Source organism: Battus philenor, unplaced genomic scaffold (assembly GCF_028537555.1).
Source record: "Battus philenor isolate CCGP_79_NKW_IND1 unplaced genomic scaffold, ilBatPhil1.0.hap1 SCAF_105, whole genome shotgun sequence".
Classification (NCBI taxonomy): Eukaryota; Metazoa; Arthropoda; class Insecta; order Lepidoptera; family Papilionidae; genus Battus; species Battus philenor.
In genome coordinates this window covers 17-7,515 of record NW_027181668.1, presented here as the reverse complement: position 1 = coordinate 7,515, position 7,499 = coordinate 17, and the positions used below count along the sequence as shown (strand labels likewise).

Genomic DNA, 7,499 nt, shown 5'->3' with positions numbered 1-7,499 from the left:
AAAGCTTATCCCTTAAAATATTGAATATTTTTTAATAAAAATTTAATTAATAAAAATTATATAATAAAATATTTTAAATTAAATTTTTTTCTAAAAAAACTAGATATATTTAAAAACGATTAACATTTCATTTCTAATTAATTATTAAAAATAATTATTCAACATTAACTTTTATAATTAATTAACTCTTTTAAATTCGAGAATTTTTTTCATAAAAAATTTTATTAATAAACTCTGATACACAAGATACAATAAATTAAATTTACTTTTATTTTGATTAATTTTCAAATATTTAAAATTTATTTTACAATACTAATTCACTATAAAATTTTTAATTTTTTCTTTATAAATACTTTAACCCCCATTAAATATCTATATTTTAAAAATTTTTTTATTATTTTTTATTTATTAATTTTTCCCCCTCAAATTAATTATTAATATAATATCTTTTCAATGTAAATGAAATACTTTTTCAAGCTCTAATTTGTTCTTTCTAGAAACACTTTCCAGTACCTCTACTTTGTTACGACTTATTTCAATTTATAAATGAAAGCGACGGGCAATATGTACATATTTTAATTTAAAATCATTTTATTAAACTAAATAAAATTACATTTAAATCCACCTTCCAATATTTTTTAAAAAATATTATCCATTTAATTATTTCTTATTGTAATCCATTATATTCTTAATTATAATCTGCATCTTGATCTGAGTTAAATTTTTATTTAAATTTTAAAATATTATTTTTATAAAAAAATATTTTTTTAACAACGATATACAAAATTAAATAATTAAGTAAATTTATTCGTGGATTATCAATTAATAAACAGATTCCTCTAAATGAACTAAAATACCGCCAAATTATTTAAGTTTTTATAAATAATTATATACTATTTTAGCATTTTAAATTTAATTTTTAATAATAGGGTATCTAATCCTAGTTTTTGAAAAATTTAATAATTCATATTTTATAATGAAAATTTTAATTTATTAAAATTTCACTTAATAATTAATTATTTATTTTCTTTAAAATAATATTAATTATATACTGATAAAATTTAAATTATTTTTTGTATAACCGCAACTGCTGGCACAAAATTTGTTAATAATTTATTAAATAATACTAAATCTTAATTTCTTAAATTTTTAATTTTAATTACTACTATATTTTAATTTTAAAATTATTAAAATAATTAAAAATTAACACTAAAATTTATATGTAAAACAAATTTAAATTAAAATATTTAAACCATAAAAAATTTATTTATATATTTAATTTTGACATATAGATTTTTTTTTTTTTTTTTTTATATTAAAATATTTATTAGAAATTATTAAATTTTATTTATTATTCTTTCTCTTTTCTTCTATATTAATTAAATAATTAATTTTATAAAATAAACAATTTATATTAATTAAATAATATAAAATTAATATAATATTATTTATAAAATACAATTTTTTATTTATATTATTAATTATATTAATATATTTAAATATTTATTATAATATTTAATTTAATAATTAATTAAATATTTAATATATATATATATATATATATATATATATATTAAAAAAAAATTATAAATAAATTCAATTTATTTTTTTTTTAACAATTAATTTCCTTTTAAATTTAATTTATTTTTCTTACTTAATATAATTTATTAACCATTGCTCATTAATTTTTATAAATATAAAAATTAATAAATTAAAAATAAGCTAAATTTAAGCTTTTGGGTTCATACCTCAAATATAAAGGTAATTCCTTTTTTTTAAAAATAAAGTGCCTGAAAAAAAGGATTATTCTGATAGGATAAATAATGTAGAATTCTACCTTTATTATATTTTATAGAATCAAACTATATCTAATAATATCAAAAATTATTGTGCTTCTTACACTAAAATATAAATATTAATAATTGAATTTTTAGTTCTTTATAATCCCCCTATTATAAATTTTCCTAAATATTAATTCAAATAAAATATTTTTTTATTTTATTCTATTTTTTAGAACTTTAATTTCCATTTCTTCTAATTCTTGGCTTGGATGTTGAATTGGACTAGAAATTAATTTACTTAGATTTATCCCCCTTATTTCTAATTCTAAAAATCTTTTATCTTCTGAAGCAGCTTTAAAATATTTCCTTACTCAAGCAATTGCTTCTATTAATTTTTTATTTTCAATTTTAATTAAAATAATTATAATTAAAAGATTTGAAATTAATTATTTTTTATCTATTATAATTAATTCTTCTATATTAATAAAAATAGGATCAGCCCCTTTTCATTTTTGATTTCCCAATATTATTGAAGGATTATCATGATTTAATTGTTTTATTATTATAACTTGACAAAAAATTTCCCCCATAATTTTATTGTCTTATTATATAAATTATAACTTTTTAATTATAATTATAATTCTCAATGCTATTATTGGTGCTTTAGGAGGATTTAACCAAACATCTTTACGAAAACTTATATCTTTTTCATCAATTAATAATTTAGGATGAATATTAGCAGCTTTAATAATTAGAGAAAACTTATGAATATTTTATTTAATTTTTTATTCATTTTTAATTAGAATTATATGCTTTTTATTTAATTTTTTAAATGTTTACTTTATTAATCAATTATTTATTATTAACATAAATTCTTTAATTAAAATTTCTTTCCTGATTAATTTTTTATCATTAGGAGGATTACCACCATTTTTAGGTTTTTTCCCTAAATGAATTATTATTAATTTTTTATTAAATAATCAACTTTTTTTTATTACTTTTATTTTTATTATAATAAGTTTAATTTTATTATTTTATTATATTCGAATTGTTTATTCATCACTAATATTTAATTATCTAAAAATAAAATGATTTAAATTTTTTTCTAAAATTAACTCATTATTTATTATTAATTTACTAAGTATAATTTCTTTACTAGGAATAATCTTAAGAACTTTTTTTTTTATGTAAGGTTTTAAGTTATATAAACTAATAATCTTCAAAATTATAAAAAAAGAAATTCTTTAAGCCTTAGTAAAAAAAAAATTACTCCTTAAAATTTGCAATTTTACATCATTATTGACTATAAGACTTAATTAATAAAAGAGATTATTTCTCATAAATAAATTTACAATTTATCGCTTATATTTCAGCCATTTTATTAGCGAAAATGACTATATTCTACTAATCATAAAGATATTGGAACATTATATTTTATTTTTGGAATTTGAGCTGGAATTTTAGGCACTTCTTTAAGTTTATTAATTCGAACTGAATTAGGAAATCCTGGCTCTTTAATTGGAGATGATCAAATTTATAATACTATTGTTACAGCTCATGCTTTTATTATAATTTTTTTTATAGTTATACCAATCATAATCGGAGGATTTGGTAATTGATTAGTCCCTTTAATATTAGGAGCTCCTGATATAGCCTTTCCTCGAATAAATAATATAAGATTTTGACTTTTACCCCCTTCTTTAACTTTATTAATTTCTAGAAGAATTGTTGAAAATGGAGCAGGCACAGGATGAACAGTTTACCCCCCTCTTTCTTCTAATATTGCACATAGAGGCAGATCAGTTGATCTAGCTATTTTTTCCTTACACTTAGCAGGAATTTCTTCCATTCTAGGAGCAATTAATTTTATTACAACAATTATTAATATACGAGTTAATAACATATCTTTCGATCAAATACCTTTATTTGTATGAGCAGTAGGTATTACAGCTTTATTATTACTTCTATCTCTCCCTGTTTTAGCTGGAGCTATTACTATACTTCTCACAGATCGTAATCTTAATACTTCTTTCTTTGATCCTGCTGGGAGGAGATCCTATCTTATATCAACATTTATTTTGATTTTTTGGCCATCCTGAAGTTTATATTTTAATTTTACCTGGATTTGGAATAATTTCTCATATTATTTCTCAAGAAAGAGGTAAAAAAGAAACTTTTGGTTGTTTAGGAATAATTTATGCTATAATAGCAATTGGCCTTTTAGGATTTATTGTTTGAGCTCATCATATATTTACAGTAGGAATAGATATTGATACTCGAGCTTACTTTACCTCAGCCACAATAATTATTGCCGTACCTACGGGAATTAAAATTTTCAGTTGACTCGCCACTTTACATGGAACACAAATTAATTACAGTCCTTCTATTTTATGAAGTTTAGGATTTATTTTTCTTTTCACTGTTGGAGGATTAACTGGTGTAATTTTAGCAAATTCATCTATTGATGTTTCCCTTCATGATACTTATTATGTAGTAGCTCATTTTCATTATGTCTTATCTATAGGAGCTGTATTTGCAATTATAGGAGGATTTATTCACTGATATCCTTTATTTTCAGGTCTTTCCCTTAATCCTTTTCTTTTAAAAATTCAATTTTTTACAATATTTATTGGAGTAAATTTAACTTTTTTTCCTCAACATTTTTTAGGATTAGCAGGAATACCTCGTCGATATTCTGATTATCCTGACAGTTTCATTTCTTGAAATATCATTTCCTCTTTTGGCTCTTATATTTCTTTATTATCTATAATAATAATAATATTAATTATTTGAGAATCAATAATTAATAAACGAATAATTTTATTCTCCCTTAATATATCATCTTCTATTGAATGACTGCAAAATTTACCTCCAGCAGAACATTCTTATAATGAACTTCCTATTTTAAGAAATTTCTAATATGGCAGATTATATGTAATGGATTTAAACCCCATTTATAAAGGATTATCCTTTTTTTAGAAATGGCAACCTGATCTAACTTTAATCTCCAAAATGGAGCATCTCCCCTAATAGAACAAATTATTTTTTTTCATGATCATACTTTAGTTATTTTAATTATAATTACTATTTTAGTTAGATATTTAATGATTAACTTATTTTTTAATAATTATATTAATCGATTTTTACTAGAAGGTCAAATAATTGAACTAATTTGAACAATCATTCCAGCTATCACCCTAATTTTTGTAGCTTTACCTTCTCTTCGTCTTTTATATCTATTAGATGAACTTAATAATCCATTAATCACCTTAAAATCTATTGGCCATCAATGATATTGAAGCTATGAATACTCTGACTTTAATAATATTGAATTTGATTCTTATATAATTCAATATAATAATTCAGAAATAAAAAATTTCCGTTTATTAGATGTTGATAATCGTATTGTCTTACCTATAAATAATCAAATTCGTATTATAATTACAGCAACAGATGTAATTCATTCGTGAACTATCCCTTCTCTAGGAGTTAAAATTGATGCTAATCCTGGTCGACTCAATCAAGGAAATCTTTATATTAATCGCCCAGGAATTTTTTATGGTCAATGTTCTGAAATTTGTGGATCAAATCATAGATTTATACCTATTGTAATTGAAAGAATTTCTATTAAAAATTTTATTAATTGAATTAATAATTATTCTTCATTAGATGACTGAAAGCAAGTATTGGTCTCTTAAACCACTTAATAGTAAATTAGCAATTACTTCTAATGAAAGAATTAGTTAAATTTATAACATAAATATGTCAAATTTATATTATTACTAAAGTAATATTCTTTTATTCCTCAAATAATACCCATTAATTGAATTTTATCTTTTTTTTTTTTTATTTGTATCTTTATTTTATTTAATATTATAAATTATTATATTTTTTTAAATAAAAATAATTTTAATAATAATCAAAATAAAAATATTAAAAAAAATTTTAACTGAAAATGATAAGTAATTTATTTTCAATTTTTGATCCTTCAACTAATTTATTTAATCTACAATTAAATTGAATTAGAACCTTTATTGGTTTAATTATTATTCCATATTCATTTTGATTTATTCCCAATCGTAAATTTGTTTTTTGAAATTTAATTCTTAATAAATTACACAATGAATTTAAAACTTTATTAGGTCCTAATAGATTTAATGGATCAACTTTTATTTTTATTTCATTATTTTCTTTTATTTTATTTAATAATTTTTTAGGACTATTTCCTTATATTTTTACTAGAACAAGTCATTTAACAATTTCTCTCTCTATCTCCCTTTCATTATGATTAAGATTCATACTATATGGTTGAATTAATAATTACCAACATATATTTATTCACATAATTCCTCAAGGAACTCCTAGTATTCTTATACCTTTTATAGTATTAATTGAAACAATTAGTAATATTATTCGACCAGGAACATTAGCAGTTCGACTAACTGCTAATATAATTGCAGGTCATCTTCTTCTTACATTATTAAGAAATACTGGAATTAATATACCTTCCTATATATTAATTTTTCTAATTTTTATTCAAATTTTATTATTAATTCTTGAATCAGCAGTTGCAATTATTCAATCTTATGTAATTTCTATTCTTAGAACATTATATTCTAGTGAAACTAATTAATGACAAAACACAATAATCACCCTTACCACTTAGTAGATTTTAGTCCTTGACCTTTAACAGGATCCATTGGAGTAATAACTTTAGTTACAGGAATAATTAAATGATTTCACAATTTTAACATAAATTTAATAATTTTAGGCTACATAATTATTTTATTAACAATATATCAATGATGACGAGATATTTGTCGAGAAGGTACTTTCCAAGGTAAACATACTTTATTTGTATCAAAAGGTTTACGATGAGGAATAATTCTTTTTATTATCTCTGAAGTATTTTTCTTTATTTCATTTTTTTGAGCTTTTTTTCATAGTAGTCTTTCACCTAATATTGAAATTGGGGCAATATGACCTCCCTTTAGAATTATCCCATTTAACCCCTTTCAAATTCCATTATTAAATACAATTATTTTAATTACCTCAGGAATTACAGTCACCTGAGCTCACCATGCAATTATAGAAAATAATTTTTCTCAAATAACTCAAGGATTATTTATTACTATTATATTAGGAATTTATTTTTCTATTCTACAAGCATATGAATATTTTGAAGCTTCTTTTTCTATTGCAGATAGAATTTATGGTTCTACTTTTTTTGTAGCAACAGGATTTCATGGACTTCATGTAATTATTGGAACAATTTTCCTTTCTATTTGTCTTATCCGTCATTTAAATTTCCATTTTTCTAATAATCATCATTTTGGATTTGAAGCAGCAGCATGATATTGACATTTTGTTGATGTAGTATGATTATTCCTTTATATTTCAATTTATTGATGAGGAAACTAATTTATTTATATAATATATTTAGTATATTTGACTTCCAATCAAAAAGTTTAATTTAATTTAATATAAATAATTAATTTATTATTAACATTAACTATTATAATTATATTAATTTCTAATATTTTAATACTTTTATCCTTAATCTTATCAAAAAAATCATTTATAGATCGAGAAAAAAATTCTCCATTTGAATGTGGATTTGATCCCAAATCTTCTGCACGAATACCATTTTCTCTTCATTTTTTTTTAATTACTATAATTTTTTTAATTTTTGATATTGAAATTGCATTAATTTTCCCT

The 7,499-nt window shown here is 20.4% G+C and overlaps 2 pseudogenes; both read left to right on the top strand.

Moving 5' to 3' along the window:
- Positions 1-1,970: 1,970 nt before the first annotated feature.
- Positions 1,971-5,444, top strand: LOC137928013 (NADH-ubiquinone oxidoreductase chain 2-like; annotated as a pseudogene).
- A 143-nt stretch (positions 5,445-5,587) lies between these two features.
- Positions 5,588-7,206, top strand: LOC137927982 (ATP synthase subunit a-like; annotated as a pseudogene).
- The last annotated feature ends 293 nt before the right edge of the window (positions 7,207-7,499 follow it).